This window comes from Trifolium pratense, linkage group LG2 (assembly GCF_020283565.1).
Source record: "Trifolium pratense cultivar HEN17-A07 linkage group LG2, ARS_RC_1.1, whole genome shotgun sequence".
Classification (NCBI taxonomy): Eukaryota; Viridiplantae; Streptophyta; class Magnoliopsida; order Fabales; family Fabaceae; genus Trifolium; species Trifolium pratense.
In genome coordinates, this window is record NC_060060.1 from 71,388,605 (window position 1) to 71,416,547 (window position 27,943).

At 36.5% G+C, this 27,943-nt stretch overlaps 2 pseudogenes; both read left to right on the forward strand.

The window, feature by feature from the left end:
* The first annotated feature begins 393 nt into the window (after positions 1–393).
* On the forward strand, positions 394–27,321 carry LOC123905363 (annotated as a pseudogene).
* LOC123908604 lies at positions 3,598–7,449 on the forward strand (annotated as a pseudogene).
* Positions 27,322–27,943: the final 622 nt, after the last annotated feature.

Genomic DNA, 27,943 nt, shown 5'->3' on the forward strand with positions numbered 1-27,943 from the left:
ACAACCCGATGCAAATGAACATAATAAAGAGGATGTTGTGAATGTTAATCACATTAGCCAGTCTGGAAATGAAGACCAGGAGCTTGTGAATGGTAATGAGAATCTTCGAATAACTCAGGAAGTGCCTGAATTTGTGCCGGACACCCCCATCAGTGACAAGCTTACTGATGAGGCGATAGAGACAATAGAGCATGATTTCAATGCCAATGATGATAATCCAAATATACCCAAGGTGGTTCATCAGGATGTGCAAATCTTAAAATTCAATCCGGCGGATATGGCGGAGGAACAGAGGAATAATCAGGAAGCAGAATTAGCTCTAGACAACACAGAGGATCAACCTTTCGAGATTGTTCTCACTAAGTCGCAGAAAAAGACAAAGAAAAAGCAAGAGCAGCAAGCCAGGACGCGTGTTACCCTCACTAGGGCAGGATCCCGAAATCTTGCCAAATGAATTGCATCTATTGGAACATAAGGGGAATTGTCAACCCTTCGTCTAAATTGGCATTTAAAAGGTTATGTACTCTACACAAACCTAGTTTTTTCTTTATTGCTGAACCTTGGATACATTTTCATAAATTTCCTAAGAGTTTACTTAATTCTGTTAATATGAAATTTTTTGCCGTTAATGATAGAGGAACTAATGATCCCAATCTTTGGTGCTTGTGTTCCAGTGATATCAATCCTACTGTCTTGCACACTTCAAATCAACATGTTTCATTTATGATCAAAATTTCTGAGCAAAACATGGTTTTTAGTGCTATTTATGCTTCAACTGATTATCAAAAGAGAAGAGATCTATGGGCTGCTCTTAATGCGGAGCAATCAAATGGTGATCTTCCTCGTTGCTTTATTGGAGATTTCAATACTATTCTTGGCATGCATGAATATAGGGGAAGTAATACTCCAGCCAGAATTTGTTATGAAGATTTTCAGGATTGGACCAATTCTCATAATCTTATTCATCTGCCTACTAAAGGGGCACGCTTCACTTGGGCAAATGGTAGAAGAGGTAGGGGCTATACCGAAAAACGGTTGGACAGGTCAGTTTGTAATACTTTATTTATTGATGCTTGGTCCTCGATTAGTTGCAATACGCTCATTAAAAGGGAGTCAGACCATTATCCCATTATGCTACATCTTCACAACAACAATAATGTGAGACATGCTTCTCCATTCAAATTCCTTCGTATGTGGTCTAAACATGATGACTGTGTCAATGTCGTTAAGCAGGTTTGGAATTCTTCTATCCATGGTTGCCCTATGTTTATTTTATCTCAAAAATTAAAAACTCTTAAGTCTCACCTTAAGAATTGGAATAATAATGTGTTTGGTAATGTGCATTTAAAAGTTGAAGAAATTGCTACTCATTTGGATTTAATTCAGCAACATATTGATGTTACTGGTTATAATGATATTCTGATGGAGCAGGAAAGAGTTGCTAAGTTGGAGTATGCTAAGGCTCTTCACTTTGAAGAAGACTTCTGGCATGAAAAAGCGAGAATTAAGTGGCATACTGACGGTGATCGTAATACTCAGTATTTCCATCAGTTAGCCAAAGTTCGATATGCAACTAAGCTTATTTCTTCTCTCCGTAATGGTGATGATTTGATAACTAATGCAAGTGATATTGAGAGTCATGTTGTAAACTATTTTAAAGATATTTTTAGCTCTCCTAACATGTGTCTTGATAATGGTATTATTGATCAAGTTATCCCTAACCTTATTACGGATGATCAAAATTTTTCTCTTACTTGTCTTCCTAGTATGCAGGAGGTTCACGATGCTGTTTTTTCTATGAATAAAGACGGGGCTCCGGGTCCAGATGGTTTCAGAGCTATTTTTTATCAAACTTATTGGGACATAATTGCGAATGATGTGTACAAGGCCGTGTTGCAATTTTTTTCTATGGTTGGATTCTTCCTAACTATAACTCTAATAATGTGGTTCTTATTCCTAAGTCTGATGAAGCAGATGCTATTTGTAACACCCAAACCCATTATTTATATATTTCTACTTTTAGTAAAATCTTTTTCAAAATACGCAACGGAAAATCACATTTAATTTATTGAATATCGGTTCGAGTATTACACTCCTCTATCAAAATAATACTAATGTAATTAATTAGTAAAAACAGTGTTTATACAATTCTTTGAATCAAATAATGTATTTATTGATTATACAAAACAACCTAGACAATAGACTTTATATACAATATAAAACCTTTTCCCGTGTCACAATCAGAGCGGAGCTTCACCGACGACTCGACATCGAATACCACAAAATCCTGTAAAATCTGGACCCCCAACGGTCCAGCACATAACACATAAAAGAGAGTTAGATAACATACTCAAAATATACAAGTGTAAGTAAATTGTACTTAAACACTTCTTCATAAAAACATGCATAATCATACATTATACATATACATCAACATCATTCATGCATATTCATATATCATGCATATACTTCATTTATCACCTAATCAATCATTCACAAAATACACCAAACATATAGTTTCACGTTGTAAAACCCAAACCCATTATTTATATATTTCTACCTTAGTAAAAATCTTTTTCAAAATACGCAACGGAAAGTAATGTTCGATATTATAAAAGTTGTGGTTCGAGTATTACATTCTTCAATCAAAATAATACTAATGTAGTTAATTAGTAAAAATACTTGTTTATACAAATGTTAAATCAACTAATGTATTTATTGATTATACAAAAACAACCTAGACAATAGACTTTATATACAATATAAAACCCTTTCCCGTGTCACAATCAGAGCGGAGCTTCACCGACGACTCGACATCGAATACCACAAAATCCTGTAAAATCTGGACCCCCAACGGTCCAGCACATAACACATAAAAGAGAGTTAGATAACATACTCAAAATAATACAAGTGTAAGTAAATTGTACTTAAACACTTCTTCATAAAAACATGCATAATCATACATTATACATATACATCACCATCATTCATGCATATTCATATATCATGCATATTACTTCATTTATCACATAATCAATCATCTACAATTATATACCAAACATATAGTTTCACGTCGTCTCGGACAATACCAAAACATCAACAAATACATTGTTCAGATTATGGTCATGACGGACCCTGCGTTGTTCATTTTATAGTCATGACGGACTCTGCTACTCACATACGGATTAACAATCAACATTTACCAAGTATGTGTCAAACATCATTTATAATAAAATGCACACATAATCCCTAATGCAATCTAATGCTTCACATTCATGTTATGTCCTCTAGACACCTCTAATGCATGTGGTACCATCGTCTTTATCAGAGTATTTCACCTCCAATATCCGTCTTTATCAAACAAATATAGTTCGATATCCTTCTTTATTGGACAAGCCAATATCCCTAAATATTCATGATGCATGCACTCAAAACTCATGAATATATTCATCAACAATTTTGGCATATAGCCCGTCAACAATAACGTGGAACACTATCCAACGTCCGTCTTTATTAAGATAATCACACTAGTACAAATATGACATATTACACAAGTAGTTTACATCTGACGAGCATATGTCAGATGTAAAACGCTATATGGAGTAGCGTTTACATCTGATACTAATATCCACTGAAGGGAAAAATATATAGACATAACTTATTACATCTGGTTCTAATATTACCAGAAACAAAACTGAACGCGGTGGCAATATTGTAATTATGGCGAAAATTATCTAAAATAAATATATATCTGGCCATAATAGAGTCAGATGTAATACGTCATGTTGAGTAAAAAAAAAAAAAACAAACTTTTTGGAACCAAATAAGTGACTTTAAGTCAGAAAAACACTGAGAGGATTGATACACTCTCGCCAACTTCAAACCCTCAAGAACAATAGGAAGGTCACGCGATTTTACCAAACCCTCAAGAACAACAAACCCTCAATTCCTCTCTCAATTCGAAACTCTCTCAATCACAACAATCCCTCACTCTCACTCGTCCTCTCTCACTCATTCTCTCAATTTCGTCATCTCTCTCGGTGGTTCGCGAACCCTAGATCCCAAATCGAAGTCAGTGAAACAAATTGAAGCCTCTCTGCACCAGCCGTCGGCGATGACGAAGATACCGGAGCACAAGTCGCTACCATCGTCAAACTGGAAGAGGTTGCCGTCACTACAGGCTAAGAAGACGAAGTCGCAATTCTAGATCTGTACGTCTTTTCCATTTCATATTTTTCCCTTTTTCTTTCGTTTTAGGGTTTTAACTTACATTGTTCATCGTTTTCATTGATCGCAGCAAATCGAAGCTTTATCGGTTCGATAAAGATGGAAATCAGTGGAAGGAAAGAGGTGCTGGTACTGTTAAGTTTTTGAAGCATAAGGTTACTGGTAAAGTTAGGCTTCTCATGAGGCAATCCAAAACCCTCAAGATCTGTGCCAATCATCTCAGTACGTGATTTTGTTGAATTTTGTTTTTGTTGCATCTTAATCTTTGTTTCGCAATTTTGATACTATACTAAGTTTTTATGGTTATTGATTGTTGCAGTTATACCTACTGTGTATGTTCAAGAGCATGCTGGGAATGAGAAATCCTGTGTTTGGCATGCTAGGGATTTTGTTGATGGTGAACTCAAGGATGAGCTTGTCTGCATTCGATTTCCTTTGATTGAAAGTAAGAAATCCTGTTGTTATTACTTTCTCTCTTCCTGATATGTGTCTTGCAGAATACTACACTCAGTATGGAATATCTGTAGGAATATATATAGTACTTCTTCTCTGATATGTGTCTAGCAGAATACTACACTCAGTATCCGAGCTAGATTCCGTAGAAGCTATTTCAGTGTCTTTTCCAAATTAATTATTTCACCATGGACACTGTTCTGTTTGCATAAGTTTTCATTATGTCTTATTCTTCCTTGGTTGTATTGTAATTTTGTTTGGAAAGTGCATGTGTGAAGCTTTGTTGTTCATTGAGTGTACCTCATCCGCAACAAGAAGATCAATAACATAAACCCTGGTTTTGCATTTAAAATTTGAAATAAACTTGATATTTAACTTCAGTAGTACATAATTCAAATAAAATTCTTCTTCTGCAGTGATAGCACTTTGATATCTGTCAGTCGCCTTGAATATCATGTTAGGGAAGAATTGAACAAAACAGCTCCTCGGACAATGGTTGTCCTGCACCCACTCAAGGTATTTTGTCTCTTTGAATTCTTTAGGATATCATTCAATTAGCTTAAAACTGATCCTTTCTCTCTTGCTTTTCTGTTGCTGCCCAGGTTTTTCCCTATCCCTATGTCCTCTCTTCCTCTGGTATTTATATTTTCTGTTAAGTCTTTATGTGAAGTTGGGGGAAAAATGTTTGAATCAGTTTCAACTTACTTTCATATCTTAAAAGCTGAATAAGATGATGCTACACCATTGAGGTGATCTGAGTTTCAAATTTTAAAACATATTAAGTTTCTGCCAGAGTGAGTTCAAACCTTGTTTAGGGATGTGAGTCGGAGCTTGTTGCTTGGTGGATACTGGGTAATTGACCATGAGATTTGTGCTACGACAATTAAAACACATCAGCTCGTATAATAAGACAACTCTAGCAAACCTTCAGTTAATATTTTGAAGAGTCAACATAATAATTGTTGCTTTTTCACTAGTCAGTCACGTAAAATATTTCTTCATGCAAGTTCAAAATATGTCTAAACTTGTTAAAACCCTCATACATTTTAAAATCACTAAAATCATACATTTTAAAATCACTAAAATCTATCTCAAATTATCTTCAGTGACTGAAAATGGTGATGTAACTTCAACCATAAAAGATGATAGACTTTTGTGTGATGTTAACCTCAAGTTTCTATTATGGAGTCATTTTCTTTGATTTCTCAAGCCTACATGAGTGAGCCATGTACCAAGAAAAGACTCCTATGTATCACAACGGGTTAAGATGACTAAGCATATATTTATCCTAGATTTTCTTTAAGTAAATACGTACCATACGGGGTAATTGCATTATTTTCTTGATTTAATTGGGTAGATAATAATTATGTAATGAGATATTTCATGTTTTTCTTTGTCCATCGCACTTGATAGAAAATAAAATAAAATCTGTCCACTGTGTTTTAGCTATGCCTTTTTTTTTTAATGGCTGCAGTCAAGGGATGTAAAAGGCAAGAAGGCGACTCTAGCGTGACAATCAAGTAATACAGTGAATTTGTTGATAAGGTGATAGCTGCTCTTTGGTATTCTTTTTCTCCTGAAGATGCCATTTTTGTTCATTTCTACCTTACTATAGTAAATTTGTACAGTAGTCAGACTGATGCTCAATCCATTACTTGTAATAATGTGAATTCTCAAGCAATCTGGGAATAAAATATAGAAAAGAATGAGTCTAGCTTATTTTTTCCACACCTTAAGTTTGTTTCCAGTCATGAAATACAAGCCTTATTAGGCGTGATGGCTGGAGTAAACCCTTGTGGAGAAAATTATGATTGAAGAAGTTTTGTATATTGATGAGAAAATCATTATTTGGTAATTCATTACAGAATGTGCATAGTGTATTGGTCCTGTCCTTGCACACAGTAGTTAATATGCTTTGATTATTCGTCGGTTGTTTTGTTATTTGGTAAGTTGGTTTACGCAGCAGCTTATGATTAGAAACATTTGATGGAGAGCTCTTGCTGAAGACTCCTGCAGAAAGCTTCAGCTGTGGTTCTAATTTCGGTTCCTCTTTCCACGGACATGATAAAAGCTGCAAGATTACAAATGCACGATTTCTTCCAAATTGGACAACCATCTGTGGAACCATCACAACCATCTTCCAAAATTACAAATGCATGATATTAGGTACATTCTTGTTCATTCTTCGTTCTCACATGTAAATCAAGGTTCTTGTTTGCTCCTAGTCTCTTCTAAAAGATGCCAGTTGAACAAAGTGTTTTCTTAGCTTGAAATTTGTGTAGGCCAATTAAACGTGTATGCTATCTCATTTAATCAGAAATTATCTCTGGCAGGTTGGTTCCCTTGTCTGGAACAATGTCAATTTTGAATGCTGCAGAAGCAAGTGCAGATGGCCGGGAATGTTTGTGAATACATGTTGTTGAAGATCAGAAGGGCAGTGTCCTTTATACATAAGTAGAAAAGTACTTCAATTCAATCTTAAAGAAGCAATAGTCTATACAAGTAAACCATCTTCTGGTGTACTTTTAGATGGAAAGGGCGCTATGCTAGTTGCTGCTGCTGTACGATCCCTTGTGTTTTAAAGAATAGTACTTAGGTGATTAACTAATTGCATTTCATTTAGTTCCACACAGTCTACACTTTTCCACCAAGCAGCTTCAGGTCCATTTTTGTTTCAGTACCCTCTCATTATGATGTTTTGAATTGTGATCTTTTGAATTGTAATGACTTGGTATTTTGCTTGAATGTTGAATTAACATTTTGGATGAATGACTTGGTATTTGCTTGAATTGTAATGACTTGGTTTTTTGCTTGAATTGTAATGACTTGGTATTTTGCTTTAATGACATTTGATCATATTATATAATTGTATTTTGGTTGAATGTTGAATTGTAATGCTATTTTAGTTTTTTTTAATTACAAAATAGGATATAAAATATAAAATAAATAAAAAGAAAGAACTGCAGGATTTTGAAAGAAAAAAAATTAAATAAAGTTACTATTTCACATCTGGTGACTTGGTCAGATGTAAAAGGTCCAATTTAATTAAAAAAAAAAATTGGTCAGCTGAAACACGAGAACAGAGGTAAAAGGGGATACTTTTACATCTGGCGAATGTCAGATGTAAAAAGCGTAAACTTACTACTTCTTGTACGTCTACCTCTGACTGGGGTCAGATGTAAAATGGGGTTTTGGCCAGATGTAAAAAGTGTTTTCTGTACTAGTGTCAATACCTTAATATCCGTCTTTATTAGAATAACATAATTCTAATATCCTTCTTTATTAAGTTGATTAACACCTTAATATACTTCTTTGATATTTAAACAAACATCATCAACAATCAACAACAATTATAATTCACAAATATAATCAACAATTCATCAACACATCATTCTTCATCAACAAGCATCAACAAGCATCAACAATCATCAACAATCATGTAAGAATCAGCCACTGATCGAAAATACATGCAAAGGAAGACAGCAGATGAAAAATTGGTGAAAACTGCAGTATTTACGCCCGGGGCGGAAATATTTACGCCTGGGGCGGAACTTTACGCCTGAGGCGGAAATGTTTACGCCTGGGGCGGAAAAACATCTGAAAGGCTGGCTGCTCACTGCTCTGCCGTTTCAGGCGGAAATATTGGACAGCCTCTCATTGCAACGATCATAACTTGGGCTACGAAAGTCCAATGGAGACGCACATATACTCGTTGGAAAGCTAACAAACAGGGCTACAACTTTTATGTTGGCCACTAAAACCAGTTCACAACGAAAAGAGGTCAAAATTGCACGTAAAGGTTCAGACCTCATAGATAACAATTTTCTACATTTCTCATCTCAAACTCTAAACTCTCAAGACTCTCACATAAGCCATTTTTCATGTTATAAACCCCAAATAAGTTCATATTCAAGTGCAACAAGCATATCTAAACACAAAAGGACAGTTCATTTCTCAGATCTACGTCGTAAACATCGAAAAAGTAAAGATTGACACTTTTTCATCAAAACTCTCAAGAACACAAAGTTCTTGAGTTTAATCCATTAGAAAGCTCGTTTTAACCATTATTTCCGTTCATTAATCATGTTATAAGCATGTTAAACATATTAAGAACCTTAGGAACGATTTCCATCAAGAAAATCCATTCCAATCTAAACGAAAATGGGGTGGAGGAAGTTCGGGTGAGGAGAAATCGACATTCTCCCCTTCCTCGAGTCACCCACGAATATGAAATCTACTCTCTTACCTGGATTCGAAGAAAACACGACGAAGATCTCGAATCCCTAGCTCTCCCCTTGCTCTAGCTCCCAAGCTCTCCTCTTCTCCTCTCAAGAACACAAAGTTATGAGAAAATGAAATGTTCTCTCCCTAGCTCATGGCCATAAGGCGCCACCCTCACCTCACACAAGGCCCATTGGGCCTCAAGCCCAATTGGCTTGGCCCAATAACGCGTTAACTCACTCTACTCGCTTAATAACTAAAGTACTCGATAAATAACCCTAGTTATTAACTTAATTAAAATGCCACGTTAAATAAAATATTTTAACACATAAAAATAATAATACGAAAATTGGGTCGTTACACACGTCGTCTCGGACAATACCAAAACATCAACAAATACATTGTTCAGATTATGGTCATGACGGACCCTGCGTTGTTCATTTTATAGTCATGACGGACTCTGCTCCTCACATACGGATTAACAATCAACATTTACCAAGTATGTGTCAAACATCATTTATTATAAAATGCACACATAATCCCTAATGCAATCTAATGCTTCACATTCATGTCATGTCCTCTAGACACCTCTAATGCATGTGGTACCATCGTCTTTATCAGAGTATTTCACCTCCGATATCCGTCTTTATCAAACAAATATAGTTCGATATCCTTCTTTATTGGACAAGCCAATATCCCTAAATATTCATGATGCATGCACTCAAACTCATGAATATATTCATCAACAATTTTGGCATATAGCCCGTCAACAATAACGTGGAACACTATCCAACGTCCGTCTTTATTAAGATAATCAATACCTTAATATCCGTCTTTATTAGAATAACATAATTCTAATATCCTTCTTTATTAAGTTGATTAACACCTTAATATACTTCATTTATACTTCATACATGATTAACAATCGTTATAAGCATCAACAAGCATCAACAAGCATCAACAATCATCAACAATCATGTAAGAATAAGACACTGATTCGAAACTACATGCAAAGGAAGATCGCAGATGAAAAACGGCGAAATCTGCAACATTTTCGCCTGAGGCGAAACATTTTCGCCTGAGGCGAAAAACCTCACTGACACAATTTCGCCTGGGGCGAAACATTTTCGCCTGGGGCGAAATAACTGCAGAATGACTGGTTCTCACTGACCAATTTTCGCCTGGGGCGAAACAATTTCGCCTGGGGCGAAATTCTGGCGTTTTCTACACCAAATCACCCAAAAATCCCATTTTTCATGTTATAAATCCCAAAAGAGTTTGTATTCAAGCTTAACAAACATAGATAAACACAAAAGGACAGTTCATTTCTCAGATCTACGTCATAAACATCGAAAAAGTAAAGATTGAACACTTTTTCATCAAAACTCTCAAGAACACAAAGTTCTTGAGTTTAATCCATTAGAAAACTCGTTTTTAACCATTATTTTCGTTCATTAATCATGTTAAAAGCATGTTAAACATATTAAGAACCTTAGGAACGATTTCCATCAAGAAAATCCGTTCTAAGCTAAAACGAAAATGGGGTGGAGGAAGTTCGGGTGAGGAGAAATCGACATTCTCCCCTTCCTCGAGTCACCCACGAATATGAAATCTACTCTCTTACCTGGATTCGAAGAAAACACGACGAAGATCTCGAATCCCTAGCTCTCCCCTTGCTCTAGCTCCCAAGCTCTCCTCTTCTCCTCTCAAGAACTCAAGAACCATGAGAAATGAAATGTTTCTCCCTTCCTTCATGGCCATATGGCGCCCCCTCACACACACAAGGCCCATTGGGCCTCAAGCCCAATTGGCTTGGCCCAATAACACGTTAACTCTCTCTCTACTCGCTTAATAACTAAAGTACTCGATAAATAACTCTAGTTATTAACTTAATTAAAATGCCACGTTAAATAAAATATTTTAACACATAAAAATAATAATATGAAAATTGGGTCGTTACAACTCTCCCCCACTTAAAAGATTTTCGCCCTCGAAAATTACGCTACTAAAACAACTCCGGATAACTCCTGTATCCGACCCTCCAACGAAACGCTCAAAACGCTACACATTACCAAGTTTGACAATGTAACACCCAAACCCGTTATTTAATTAACTCTGCCTTTATAAAATCTTTTTCGAAAATACGCAGCGGAAAAATTGAAAATCTGATTTATAAAGCGCTGGTTTGAATATCACAAACTTCATTCAAAGATAATACTAATACATTTATCTAGTAAAATATTCGAATGAACTAAAAACAAAACCTCGCATCGAACGATGCGTTATTAGTTATACAAAACGGATACTTTTCAAATGAAAGCTTAAGACCAACAGAGTATACTAAGAGGACTACATGCATATACATATAAAAACCCCTTTTTCCCGTGTCTCAATCAGAGCAGAGCTTCACCATTGCACTCGGACGAGGCTAACACATAACCTGTCAACCTGGACCCCCAAAGGTCCAGCAATTAACACAAAGCAGAGAGTTAGAAAACATAAACATAAATATAAGTGTGAGTAGTATACTACACACTTCACACGCTATCATACATTTCTAACTCACGCACATACATCGTCAAATACGACTACCAATTAATCATTCATTTACAAACACACCAATCATATAGTTTCACGTCTTCTCGGACACTACCAAAGTGTTCATTTTATAGTCATGACAGACTCTACACTTGTTCATTTTATAGTCATGACGGACTCTACTCACATACCAAGTCATGGCAACAATCACAGTATTAAACAATTAGTAAATACCAAAGCTTAACACATACGGAAAACACATTACAATCCAATCAGATATTGTCACATAACAATTATCAAATACATGTGCATTTACCCTAATGCATCTAATGCCAACTATCCAATGTCATGTCATCCCTAGACACGACTAATGCATGTGGTACCAATTTACATTGTTCAGATTTCAGTCATGACGGACTGTTCAGATTATAGTCATGTACGGACTGTTCAGATTATAGTCATGCACGGACTGTTCAGATTATAGTCATGCACGGACTCTACATCAGTTTTACATCATGCAGGATGCTGGCCAACTTAGACCATCTCATTCAGTTTTACATCGTTGCTGGATGGTGTCAGTTTTAGATCATGCAGGATCATCATCAATACAGTTTAAAATCATGTCGGATCTCGGTTATCATCAACCATCTCACTCATAAAGAGGAGTCACACGGTTTTATATCATGTTTGGATATGGGTTCCAGATCTCGGATAACATGATCCCATCTTCGACCACTTTTCATAAACATAAACCATTTTCATCAATTATTGGAATTCACATGATTCCCATAACACAATTATTCATGAATGCATGATTACTTTTAAACACATCAAAGACATGACGCTATCTAGCTCGAAGCTATTCATTCACTGATGCGGAAACACAATTCCAACATCTAACACATTAGGATAACACAATATCCTATCACTCAATTCATAATTATTCACATGATAATTATCTGCATACTCATTTTTATACACACAAGGTTTCATTTACACTTATGTCATAAAACATACATCATTCTCTTATCATTGCAAATTAATGCTAAAACATATACATTGCTCACTTTAAGCTACAACTTATTGCACACACGTTTATTGATCATATAACGATTAACAATAAGTATTAACAGTATCAACATGTATCAACAATCATGTAAGGATACCCTTAAACCATGTTACAAGTGTCTAATTACACTTACAAACATTAACAAAATTTGCTGTCACAGAGGCCTTCGCTAAGCGAAGCCTTAGCGAGACTTGGCGAACCTCACCAGGAAGTCACCTGCTCATGGCGAGCTTTGGCGAGCTTCAGCGAACATGTTCGCTACAGCGAACTCCTGGTCGCTTAGCGAACTATACCAGAAAAATATCTGTTCTTGAGTTTCAATAAGGCGGTTTAACATCAAATCAACTCAAAAATTCATCCAAACATGTTATAAATTCATATAAACAGTCATTTCAAACATATATGGTATCAAGGAACATTAATCATCCCTTCCAAACATCCAAATACCTCAAACAATCATAATCATGTCAATTTCTTGCATATTAAGCAAGTTTAACAAAACATGCAAATCATTGATCAAACATCTACATATACCCACTTTCAACTCCCCAAAGTTGTTTACCTCATCTACCATGAGTTCACTACACATGTTAGGATCAAAAGAATCCATTTTCCATTAAGAAAATCACCCACAAAACCCACAAGAAAATAGAGTGGAAAGAGTTTGGGAATGGAGGAATCGACATCCTCCCCTCTTTCGAATCACTCACGAATATGTAATCTAACTCTCGTACCTTAGCTCGACGAATCCACAAGCTTGCTCTTCTCTTTCTCTCCCACGAGCTCTTCCTCTCCCTCATGAGCTCCTTGCCCTAGCTAAGCTCTTGAACTTCTCATGGAATTGTAACTTATGAGACTATTCACCCAATGCCTATCCCACGCCCAAAGGCCCAAACAACATAACTTCTCGCTCATTAACTTACGTTCGCGCTAAATGATTATTCGCCGCTTAATAATTTAATTATAAATCACGCCCTCACGTAATAAAATAATTAAATAACGAATACTAAATTTTGGGTCGTTACAACTCTACCCCCCTTAAAAGATTTTCGCCCTCGAAAATTACCCGACTAAAACACAACTCCGGATAAACTCTCTCATCCGACTTTCTAATTCCCAACTTGCATTCTAACCAACGGGTTTTCTAGTCATAATACCTTAACCGATACGGTCTCTTACACAAACTCCGATTCAAATTCACACTTCTTCCGGATTCGTACCAACACAACATACAAACTCCAAACCAAACCAAGTTTGACAAAATCAGTCAATCCCAATCGACACAATCTCGTCTACTCATCAACAATAGATCAAGGACAGCTAATCCCTTGATTTGTCGATAGATAGTCAACAATCGTGATGATGGCATAAACCATTCTCATCAAACTACTTAAAATTTTCTCTTAACATCTTACGGTACTCACAGCACCGCCCCAAAAACAAATTCTACTCCGTCTAATGCACTCCGAATAGACACCTCTGTTGCATACTCCGCAACTCCTTAAGTTCCATAGGTTCTCAACATTTTCTTAAGTCGTTTCACTGTGCCGAATCTCATTCCAACTATTCATTCGGTAGCACAACCTCTACACTCATCTGCTGTCTAACTTCTCAAATTTCTTAACACATGCCAAAAATATACTATCCAACCGTCAAATTCTTTTTCCTTGCAATTCCCCAAATCATTGCGTCGAACATTCAACATAACTGTTTTATTTTCCAAATAATCTCTTATCCAATTTCTGACTTCCTTAACATGACCTTCCCGACATCATTTCCCGTCGAAATATTCTTATCCAAAATATTACCTTAAGTCACTCGTCGACTCACTATCATCCCACCGTTCACGACGAAAATATCCATAATCATTTATTTCCTTCCCACATGGTATTACTATACTATTCCCATAGATACGATGTGTCCGACATCTCTAATCTCCACCGACTTTTCCATTTCATAGTTAACTTTTTCCAATTGCTACAAAACATCATTTGACACTTACTTTGAGCATTGCTTCCAAATTCTTAATACACATTTTCCAAACACAACAATCACTTATGTGTGAGATAGTCCTTTCCGCAAATTCTTACTTGACATAAGTCACTTTCTTACGTCTCTCTAATACTCGTGCTCGACACGTTTCCAAAGGCTAACTTTCTTATCCCCAAACATCCAAAGGTAACACTTCGCACTTAGCTTCTCAAATCCTTCCAAGAAATGACTACTCGGTTCAAACATACTCAACCTTTATAAATCCTTCCTAGGCTCTTCTTGATCACCTAGTAATTCTGTATTTAAATCTCAGCTACTATCAAAAGTTGATTTCCAAACAACCATGATCTCCGTCTTGTTGATTCCAACACAACTCTCATCAGATTCCTCTGAAAACTTTTCATCAACAAAGCTTCCATCTTTATCACTCTTCCTCCTCTTTGAGGATGAACCATCAAGTGAAAGACAACCAAACAATGGAACATTCTTGCTACGAGTTCCGCTAGAAACACCACCAGTCCCACTGATTGTAATCGGGTTTTCAGTTCCCTAACCACACCTTCCATCCTTGACATCAATCTCCCACTTAACTTAACCCTCAAGGTACCCACCATTCGCATACTCGTCGTATGATCATCACTAGGTTTTCTTACCCTTGACGCACACGTCTTCTCCGTTTCCCAGCAACGGTGTTCACTTAACATTCAATCTGCTCCATCGTTCCCCAATGGCCACATTCTCCCTACGGCTAAACAACTTCATTCCGACTCACTCCGAAATGATCATCTGATACTTCCTCCAAAAATATTCTCCAATTAAGAACTCCACTTCGAACAATGCTACTCAATCTTAAACAATTCACTTCAAGAACATCTCTATTCGTCCTTACTCCTCGCGTTCGAAACATCTTGGAGAGACAAAATCTTCTCCCCCACTTATCTCAAACCCACCTTTACACTTCCACTAGAACATCCGGTGTAAGCACCTAACCGTCCTATCGATTCCAAATTTATTCCTCCCAAGAGAAATCTAATACCGACAGCATTCACATGCATGTCGTATGCAAAGGGTAAACATAAGGTAAGATATCTAAGCATCTACTCAAAACCCCGGTGCAGTCCTTTTGACATACACACCACTACAAAATACATAAACACACTATTCCCATCTATGCTAATGTAACAACCTACGTAACAACTAGCATACATAAACACAACAACATGTCAATACATATATTTATAACTAAAATATATGTAAGACAACAAAACATCCATGTACACAAGACATCGAGTCAAGTACATGCATTACATTTCATTTGCCCGCATACTTACAACATCTACTCAAACATGTATAAAACATAGCATGTTCTAAAACAAGTTCTCATCATGAGAATACATTCACATAGTTCAATTAAAGAACCACACTAAGTACTAGTAATCAATCTACCACATGTTATAAACAAACATATAACAACACACATTAGGATATACTTACATCCTACTCCTTTCTCACTCTAGTGAAAAATTCATTTTCACTTACTCAAAAGAAAATAATCTTAAGTTTTCAACAAAATCTTCATCACATGCAGTTTTACATCATGCTGGATCATCAACTATTAGCAATAAGCATCTACAAACCAAAAGTTCAAACCACACAAATTTTTAAAACTTTAAGCATAAAAATACTCAACCACTACTTGACTTGATAACTTATAACAATGATAAGTATCAATCGCATCAAGTACACACAACAAGAAAAGACAGACACAACTGGCACACATGCTCACTCGATCTGAATGCACAGACCGGCTCTGATTGACACCTAACCTCACAGTCCGAAGACGACCGGCTCTGATACCACTTTGTAACACCCAAACCCGTTATTTAATTAACTCTGCCTTTATAAAATCTTTTTCGAAAATACGCAGCGGAAAAATTGAAAATCTGATTTATAAAGCGCTGGTTTGAATATCACAAACTTCATTCAAAGATAATACTAATACATTTATCTAGTAAAATATTCGAATGAACTAAAAACAAAACCTCGCATCGAACGATGCGTTATTAGTTATACAAAACGGATACTTTTCAAATGAAAGCTTAAGACCAACAGAGTATACTAAGAGGACTACATGCATATACATATAAAAACCCCTTTTTCCCGTGTCTCAATCAGAGCAGAGCTTCACCATTGCACTCGGACGAGGCTAACACATAACCTGTCAACCTGGACCCCCAAAGGTCCAGCAATTAACACAAAGCAGAGAGTTAGAAAACATAAACATAAATATCAGTGTGAGTAGTATACTACACACTTCACACGCTATCATACATTTCTAACTCACGCACATACATCGTCAAATACGACTACCAATTAATCATTCATTTACAAACACACCAATCATATAGTTTCACGTCTTCTCGGACACTACCAAAGTGTTCATTTTATAGTCATGACGGACTCTACACTTGTTCATTTTATAGTCATGACGGACTCTACTCACATACCAAGTCATGGCAACAATCACAGTATTAAACAATTAGTAAATACCAAAGCTTAACACATACGGAAAACACATTACAATCCAATCAGATATTGTCACATAACAATTATCAAATACATGTGCATTTACCCTAATGCATCTAATGCCAACTATCCAATGTCATGTCATCCCTAGACACGACTAATGCATGTGGTACCAATTTACATTGTTCAGATTTCAGTCATGACGGACTGTTCAGATTATAGTCATGTACGGACTGTTCAGATTATAGTCATGCACGGACTGTTCAGATTATAGTCATGCACGGACTCTACATCAGTTTTACATCATGCAGGATGCTGGCCAACTTAGACCATCTCATTCAGTTTTACATCGTTGCTGGATGGTGTCAGTTTTAGATCATGCAGGATCATCATCAATACAGTTTAAAATCATGTCGGATCTCGGTTATCATCAACCATCTCACTCATAAAGAGGAGTCACACAGTTTTATATCATGTTTGGATATGGGTTCCAGATCTCGGATAACATGATCCCATCTTCGACCACTTTTCATAAACATAAACCATTTTCATCAATTATTGGAATTCACATGATTCCCATAACACAATTATTCATGAATGCATGATTACTTTTAAACACATCAAAGACATGACGCTATCTAGCTCGAAGCTATTCATTCACTGATGCGGAAACACAATTCCAACATCTAACACATTAGGATAACACAATATCCTATCACTCAATTCATAATTATTCACATGATAATTATCTGCATACTCATTTTTATACACACAAGGTTTCATTTACACTTATGTCATAAAACATACATCATTCTCTTATCATTGCAAATTAATGCTAAAACATATACATTGCTCACTTTAAGCTACAACTTATTGCACACACGTTTATTGATCATATAATGATTAACAATAAGTATTAACAGTATCAACATGTATCAACAATCATGTAAGGATACCCTTAAACCATGTTACAAGTGTCTAATTACACTTACAAACATTAACAAAATTTGCTGTCACAGAGGCCTTCGCTAAGCGAAGCCTTAGCGAGACTTGGCGAACCTCACCAGGAAGTCACCTGCTCATGGCGAGCTTTGGCGAGCTTCATCGAACATGTTCGCTACAGCGAACTCCTGGTCGCTTAGCGAACTATACCAGAAAAATATCTGTTCTTGAGTTTCAATAAGGCGATTTAACATCAAATCAACTCAAAAATTCATCCAAACATGTTATAAATTCATATAAACAGTCATTTCAAACATATATGGTATCAAGGAACATTAATCATCCCTTCCAAACATCCAAATACCTCAAACAATCATAATCATGTCAATTTCTTGCATATTAAGCAAGTTTAACAAAACATGCAAATCATTGATCAAACATCTACATATACCCACTTTCAACTCCCCAAAGTTGTTTACCTCATCTACCATGAGTTCACTACACATGTTAGGATCAAAAGAATCCATTTTCCATTAAGAAAATCACCCACAAAACCCACAAGAAAATAGAGTGGAAAGAGTTTGGGAATGGAGGAATCGACATCCTCCCCTCTTTCGAATCACTCACGAATATGTAATCTAACTCTCGTACCTTAGCTCGACGAATCCACAAGCTTGCTCTTCTCTTTCTCTCCCACGAGCTCTTCCTCTCCCTCATGAGCTCCTTGCCCTAGCTAAGCTCTTGAACTTCTCATGGAATTGTAACTTATGAGACTATTCACCCAAACTTATGCTACTTATAGCTCTCTCCATTCTCATGGATCCAAGCCCACTTGGCTTAGGCCCAATGCCTATTCCACGCCCAAAGGCCCAAACAACATAACTTCTCGCTCATTAACTTACGTTCTCGCTAAATGATTATTTGCCGCTTAATCATTTAATTATAAATCACGCCCTCGCGTAATAAAATAATTAAATAACGAATACTAAATTTTGGGTCGTTACAGACAAAATTAGTTTATCCCATCCAACACAATTTTTGTCCATTTATCAACAAGAGATCAAGGACGGCCAGTTCCTCAATTTGTCGATAGATAGTCAACAATCATGATATCGGCATAAACCATTCTTATCAAACCGCTAAAACGTCCACTCCGCACGAAACATCCATAGACTCACATTCTACGGCCTCACAACGTTACCCTAAAACAACCAATTGAACACACTCCGTAAAAATACTTCCACAACTCCATAACTCCACAAATCCTATAAGTCTCTGATTCCCTCATGAATCACTTAACTGTGCTACACCACTTATTCATATTCGAATCTTATTCCAACTTATCACTCGATATTTCAATTCCAACAATCACTTGATGACCAACATTCTCAAACTTCATTGACACATGCTAAAAACTACCGTCTCTAACCGTCAAATTCCTTTTCTCACATTGAGTCGAATCCAATACGACTACTCTGTTCTCAAGTAATCTCTCAACCAATATTTGCATTCCTTAACGCAACATTTTCCAATACCACTTCTCCTTAATCCCTTAGCAATTTGCTACTTCAAAATTAGGCTACTGCCTAAAATTGGTTCTCCAAACAATCATAACCTCTATCTCGTTGATTCCAAACGACAACTTCAATTCGCCCATAATCCATCTATCGATGTTCCTCATCATCTTGCATTGCAACAAGCATACTCTTCTCCGTTTATTCACTCATCGGTTTCTTATTCACCTCCGACATCTACCAATCATCATCTCTCTTTGGATAGCTATCTTTAAACTCCTCCTTAGTACATTCGATACCAAAATCAAACTCTTGAATTAAATCTACAAAGCTCCAAATACTCGTCATACGATCTAATCCCATCCATTAAATTCTAATCGACCTTTGTCTTAGTATTCTTACTCATGACTCCTTGTCTAATCCCAATATGACATCTCTAGAAAATTTCCAAAATTCTCGTCCAAATACATTTTAAGTTATGCACCAAGTCACTACCGTTTCATCATCCATGATGAAACAATTTAAAATCTTTTACTTCATTGTCACCGATTGTGACCATACCTCATCAACATCCACGATGCATCTAACAAAACTAGTCTCTACCGACTCTTCCATTCCATGAATCCAAATTCCTTAGTAAATACTTACTCACTCTTATCTTGTGGGCACTACCAAATGCTCTCTGACACTTACCTTAGGCATCACCTTCAACTCCTTACTATATGTGCTCAAACACAACATCTACTCATATGTGCGGTAATCCTTTTCGCAAACTCTCACCTAACACAAGTCACTTCCAACATGACCTCCTATTACTCACTCTCAACACGTTCTCCAACGGCTAACTTTCTTATTCTTCATCATTCAAAAATAATACTTCTCTTTTAGCTTCATCTCCACTTCTAGGATCTCATTCAACTTCGACACAAATTGCCCTGTCATTATCCAAATCCAATTACCCTTTCTTCGGCAAGCCTCTCACAAAATCTTTCGAATTGTTATCCTACTTCCATCTTCGAATAAACTCGACTACTCATACAATCCTCACTTCCAAAGATTCAACAAACATACCAATCCTATTATGATATTTCTCAATTCCCTTCTCGTCTACCTTAAAGCCTACTTCCCTTCATCGATTAATGAACACCAACGGTTCACTAATCTTCACATCTCTTATGAAAATTACTTCACACACTAGACTTAGAACTCCAAATTCTTCAACCAATTCAACCTACTACCAAATGCACGACTCACGTAAAACTTCTTACTCAAGAATCCGCTACAACATCCGATCCACTTGGATGACAACTTACTTCAAAATCATCACCTCTCAAGAATCATAATCACTTCCTCTTCCTCATATTCGACTCCTTCCGATCAAACAGGTACTTCAACCTTGGTCCACAAAAATGATGCCTTCAAACTTTTAGTGCAACACACGATCTCCAACCGTCTCGAATTCTCTTCATCTCACTTAACCAATCTCACTAACGCCCCACGATGAAACACTTGGTCCGACAACTTCTCTTCTAGTAGTTTCTCACAACTTGTTGCTCCCATCCATTCCACTTCGAACAACGTCACCACTTCCTGAATATTCCGCTTCAAGAACATCTCTACTCATCTCATCTTCTCACGTTCGAAACATCTCAGAGGAATATAACCTTCTCCCCCACTTATCTCAAACTCACTCGTACTCTTCCACTAGAACTTCCGGTGCTCACACCTAACGGTTCTATCGTCTCTAAACATATTCTTCCTAAGAAGAAACTAGTATCGACATCGTTTATACGCATGTCGCATACAGGGGACAAAACTTAACCCACGATACCTAAACACTGACACAAATTCATGCAAGCATTCAAGTGACCTATACTTCCCTCACTTCTCAAAGTTAGGAAATCAAAACAACACAAGAAAAATGAACATTGCATAGCAATAATTCATACTCACATTTATTCTAGTCCTAACAAACACAAGAAGACAAGAAACTCACATCCAATCAACTTAGGACACGACATCAACAAAATAAAATTCTTGTCTGGCTCCCTCGCTTAGCAAAAGCTAGCGAGTTCCCGGCGAGACAAGTCAAAAACATTCACAGGATATAGCAAGACTTAGCGAGACTCAGCGAGGTTCATTCTTCACCTAGCGAGCACATCCAAAAATCTGGGTGCTCTGCTACGGTTTTGAACTTACGCTCACTAAACTCTCGTTTTCTCGACTCACTAATCCACAAAATCCAAAACATCAAGCATATAACATCATTATATACTTGAAAGTACAAATTAGAATCATGCATCACAATTACAACATAGAATTATGAGATCTTCATGTTTTTACTCATAAAACGCATAGCAATTCAAATGCCTAGTAATCATCTAGCACATGTTATAAACAAACATATAACAAACACATACCAGGACACATTAATATCCTACTCTTCTCACCATTTTGAAAATTAATTTTCACTCACTCAAAAGAAAATAACTCTATATTTTCACCAAAATCTTCAAGAAATAATATTAGTTTTTAAAATTATTTCAAATCATTACCACATGCAGTTTTATATCATGCCGGATCTTCACATGCAGTTTTACATCATGCCGGATCATCAACAATTAGCAATAAGCATCAATCCATCAAGTTTAAACTACAAAAAGGTTAAACTCTACGCATATACAACTATTATAAACATAGAAGTATAGCACTCACACCATTACTCAACAAAACAATGGATCTATTAATCCAATTCACACCACTCATAGTTCCTAAATGAACAACATGAATGATTTCACAAAACAAACAACACAAAATTGTTAGACAAACGCGACTGACACACAATACTCACTTGGTCTGACTGCACAGACCTGCTCTGATCGACACATAACCCACACAGTCCGAAGACAACGGGGCTCTGATACCAATTGTAACACCCAAACCCATTATTTATATATTTCTACTTTTAGTAAAATCTTTTTCAAAATACGCAACGGAAAATCACATTTAATTTATTGAATATCGGTTCGAGTATTACACTCCTCTATCAAAATAATACTAATGTAATTAATTAGTAAAAACAGTGTTTATACAATTCTTTGAATCAAATAATGTATTTATTGATTATACAAAACAACCTAGACAATAGACTTTATATACAATATAAAACCTTTTCCCGTGTCACAATCAGAGCGGAGCTTCACCGACGACTCGACATCGAATACCACAAAATCCTGTAAAATCTGGACCCCCAACGGTCCAGCACATAACACATAAAAGAGAGTTAGATAACATACTCAAAATATACAAGTGTAAGTAAATTGTACTTAAACACTTCTTCATAAAAACATGCATAATCATACATTATACATATACATCAACATCATTCATGCATATTCATATATCATGCATATACTTCATTTATCACCTAATCAATCATTCACAAAATACACCAAACATATAGTTTCACGTCGTCTCGGACAATACCAAAACATCAACAAATACATTGTTCAGATTATGGTCATGACGGACCCTACGTTGTTCATTTTATAGTCATGACGGACTCTGCTCCTCACATACGGATTAACAATCAACATTTACCAAGTATGTGTCAAACATCATTTATTATAAAATGCACACATAATCCCTAATGCAATCTAATGCTTCACATTCATGTCATGTCCTCTAGACACCTCTAATGCATGTGGTACCATCGTCTTTATCAGAGTATTTCACCTCCGATATCCGTCTTTATCAAACAAATATAGTTCGATATCCTTCTTTATTGGACAAGCCAATATCCCTAAATATTCATGATGCATGCACTCAAACTCATGAATATATTCATCAACAATTTTGGCATATAGCCCGTCAACAATAACGTGGAACACTATCCAACGTCCGTCTTTATTAAGATAATCAATACCTTAATATCCGTCTTTATTAGAATAACATAATTCTAATATCCTTCTTTATTAAGTTGATTAACACCTTAATATACTTCATTTATACTTCATACATGATTAACAATCGTTATAAGCATCAACAAGCATCAACAAGCATCAACAATCATCAACAATCATGTAAGAATAAGACACTGATTCGAAACTACATGCAAAGGAAGATCGCAGATGAAAAACTGCGAAATCTGCAACATTTTCGCCTGAGGCGAAACATTTTCGCCTGAGGCGAAAAACCTCACTGACACAATTTCGCCTGGGGCGAAACATTTTCGCCTGGGGCGAAATAACTGCAGAATGACTGGTTCTCACTGACCAATTTTCGCCTGGGGCGAAACAATTTCGCCAGGGGCGAAATTCTGGCGTTTTCTACACCAAATCACCCAAAAATCCCATTTTTCATGTTATAAATCCCAAAAGAGTTTGTATTCAAGCTTAACAAACATAGATAAACACAAAAGGACAGTTCATTTCTCAGATCTACGTCATAAACATCGAAAAAGTAAAGATTGAACACTTTTTCATCAAAACTCTCAAGAACACAAAGTTCTTGAGTTTAATCCATTAGAAAACTCGTTTTTAACCATTATTTTCGTTCATTAATCATGTTAAAAGCATGTTAAACATATTAAGAACCTTAGGAACAATTTCCATCAAGAAAATCCGTTCTAAGCTAAAACGAAAATGGGGTGGAGGAAGTTCGGGTGAGGAGAAATCGACATTCTCCCCTTCCTCGAGTCACCCACGAATATGAAATCTACTCTCTTACCTGGATTCGAAGAAAACACGACGAAGATCTCGAATCCCTAGCTCTCCCCTTGCTCTAGCTCCCAAGCTCTCCTCTTCTCCTCTCAAGAACTCAAGAACCATGAGAAATGAAATGTTTCTCCCTTCCTTCATGGCCATATGGCGCCCCCTCACACACACAAGGCCCATTGGGCCTCAAGCCCAATTGGCTTGGCCCAATAACACGTTAACTCTCTCTCTACTCGCTTAATAACTAAAGTACTCGATAAATAACTCTAGTTATTAACTTAATTAAAATGCCACGTTAAATAAAATATTTTAACACATAAAAATAATAATATGAAAATTGGGTCGTTACACTATTAATCACTTTAGGCCTATTGCTCTTGCTAACTTCAAGTTCAAGATTATTTCAAAAATATTGGCAAGTCGACTTGCTAAGGTTTCTCCTACCATCATTTCTTCCAATCAAAGAGGCTTCATTCCAGGGAGACAAATTTCTGATTGCATTTGTTTGACATCTGAGGCTATTAACATGTTAAATAACAAAACTTTTGGTGGTAATCTTGTCATGAAGATTGATATTAGGAAGGCTTTTGACACTTTAGACTAGGACTTTCTCCTAAAAGTGCTTCACACTTTTGGTTTTAGTCTCGTGTTTTGTAATTGGATCAAAGTGATTCTTCATTCAGCATGTCTGTCTATTGTTATCAACGGTCGGCCGTCCGGTTACTTTACTTGCAGAAGAGGGGTTCGTCAAGGGGATCCATTATCTCCTATTCTTTTTTGTTTAGCAGGGGAAGTTTTAAGCAGAAGCATTACAAAGCTTGTTGAAGATGGATCTCTTCAGCTTATTCCTGGAACTCGGGGTAATTCTGTTCCCTCTCATATTCTTTATGCTGACGATGTTATGATTTTTTGCAGGGAAACTCTAGCTAATATTAATGTTCTTAGGGGACTTTTTCAACGTTATGGAGAAGCTTCTAGGCAAATCATTAACCCATCTAAGTCCACTTTCTATGTTGGATCTATTTCTACTACCAGAACTAATAGAATTGCTGATATGTTGGGTTTCTCTATTGGAACTTTGCCTTTTATTTATCTTGGTGTGACTATTTTTAAAGGGAAGCCAAAAGCATGCCATCTTCAACTGATTGCGGATAGAATTAAAGCTAAATTAGCTGCTTGGAAAGCCTCTCTTTTATCCATTGCAGGCAGAGTTCAAATTGTTAAGAGTATTATTCATGGAATGTTGATCTATAGTTTCATGATATATGCTTGGCCTATTAGTCTGTTGAAAGATGTTGACAGGTGGATTAGAAATTTCATCTGGAGTGGTAATGTAGATCAGCGTAAATTAGTTACTGTTGCTTGGGATAAAGTTTGCACTCCCACCAATGAAGGAGGTCTTGGTCTTCATTCTTTAAGACATATTAATGAAGCTGTGAATCTTAAATTGTGTTGGGAGCTATTTTCATCATCTAATCATTGGGCGTCTCTTCTCAAAGCTAGAGTGATGCGTAGTTATGGTATTATTGATTATCATATTTCTTCTTCTATTTGGTCAAGTATCAATCGTCACATACCTAGTGTTACTGATAATACTTGTTGGCAACTTGGTAAGAGTGACCAGATTAATTTCTGGACAGATTCTTGGGTGGGTGACCCTTTGGTGGACCTTTTGGATATTCCTCGCCATTCTCATGCTCTATTATAGGCTAAGGTGGCACACTTTATTGCTAATGACCATTGGCTTATTCCTCACTCTATTACTTCGAGCTATCCTAATTTGGTGCCGTTATTAAATTCTGTCTCTATTCCAATTAGTAAAGCTAATGATGAGTTAAGATGGATTCATTCTGATATCGGGGTCCTTTCTTTTAAAGATGCTTACTTGTTTCACAGACCTATAGGGCAACATATTCCTTGGGCTAAAATTATTTGGTGTGAGGATATTCCTCCCTCTAATTCTTGTTTGATGTGGAGAATCATGCATAATAGATTACCTACAGATGATCTTCTCTCTCGTAGAGGTTGTTATATTGTCTCCAAATGCAATCTTTGTGGGGAGGCTGCTGAAACCATACATCATATTTTTTGTGATTGTTGTTTTTCTAAGGATATTTGGCATTGGTTTGCCTCTGTTCTTTCTTTGCACGTTGACACAAGTACTGTTAGTTCTATTTTTGATATTTGTAACAAAAATTGGAACTTTCAATGTAAAACTGTTGTTATTTCTGTAGTTGTTAATATTTTTAATACTATACGGTGGTGCAGGAACCAACATAGATTTGAGGGAAAATCTATTCATTGGAGATCTGCGGTCAACTCAATTATCTCCAATGTTTCTTTATCTGGAAATTTATCTAAAAAAGCTTCTTTCATTTCCATGCAGGAATTCATCATTTTGAAAGCTTTTAATGTCAATGTCCATCATCCCAAAGCACTTGTCATCAATTGTGGCAACCTCCGCTTTATAATTGGGTTAAATGCAACACAGATGGTTCAGCGTTGGGTAGCCCCGGTCTTGCTTCTTGTGGGGGTATTTTTAGAGACAATACTGCTACTTTTCTTGGGGGGTTTTCTATTAATATTGGAAACTCTTACGCCCTTCATGTTGAACTTATAGGTGTTATGAGTGCTATTGAGATTGCTCATTCAAAAGGGTGGAACAATCTTTGGATTGAATCCGATTCACAATTGGTTAATTTAGCTTTTAAGTCCGCCCGCATTGTCCCTTGGAAGCTTCGTAATAGATGGTTCAATTGCTTGACGTTGACTAAAACCATGCATTTTAGAGCGACTCACATTTATCGTGAAGGGAACTGTTGTGCAGATAGAATGGCTCCTTTAGGCATTAATGTTAATGGTTTTTACTGGTGGGACAATGTTCCACCGAGTGTTCAAGGAGATTATATTAGTAATTTAATGGGTCTTCCGTCTTTTAGATTTCATTAAATTCACTGCACTCTTTTTCCCTATCCTTGGTTTTATCCCTTGGGGTTTTCCAGGAAAGGTTTTTAATGAGGTTGTTGGTATTTTGATTGCCTACATTTTTGCAAAAGCCAACCAGCCAGATGCTGGACTGAGGTGCTGTAGCATCAAAATACAGCATCCTGATGCTCTGTTTTAGTGCAGAATTTTTATTTCAAATCTCAGTCAAGATTTGCTTCAATTATATATTCAAGCACGTGCGCCTGGGCAAAACGAGCCTTGCTCAGCAAGTTTTATTGAAGTCGGCTGAAGGAATGTTATTTAAAACAAAAATATAATTATATTATATTTTTACGTTTTTTTTGTTTGGTAACACATGAAACAAACAAATTATATTTTTGAAAATAATATAGGGTTGGCCGCAATTCCTACAGTTGTATTGTGTCTGAAGACCTAGCTTGGACATCAAGACAATTGAAGACTATAAATATGTGAAGCCTCAAGCTATTCAACTCGTGCATTCTAAACCGTGTATTTTACAAAGTGTGAGTTTTTAAGGTTTAGAGTTTGTGTCTTTTGTGAGCCTTTCTTGTGTCGATTTGATGCAAGTTTAGGACTGGGTTTGGGTTGTTTATTGTAAGCTGCTCCTAAGCTTTGAAGCACGGAGTTAGTGTGTGTGATTCACTCATAAGCTTTTAAGCAAGAGTGTGGTCTAGTTTCTAGGAGAGTGTCTCCATCGTGATTATTATTATTGACAGCAACATAGTACGTGTTGTTAGAGGGAATTTGGGACGGAGTCTCATTATCTAAGAGGTTCTTAG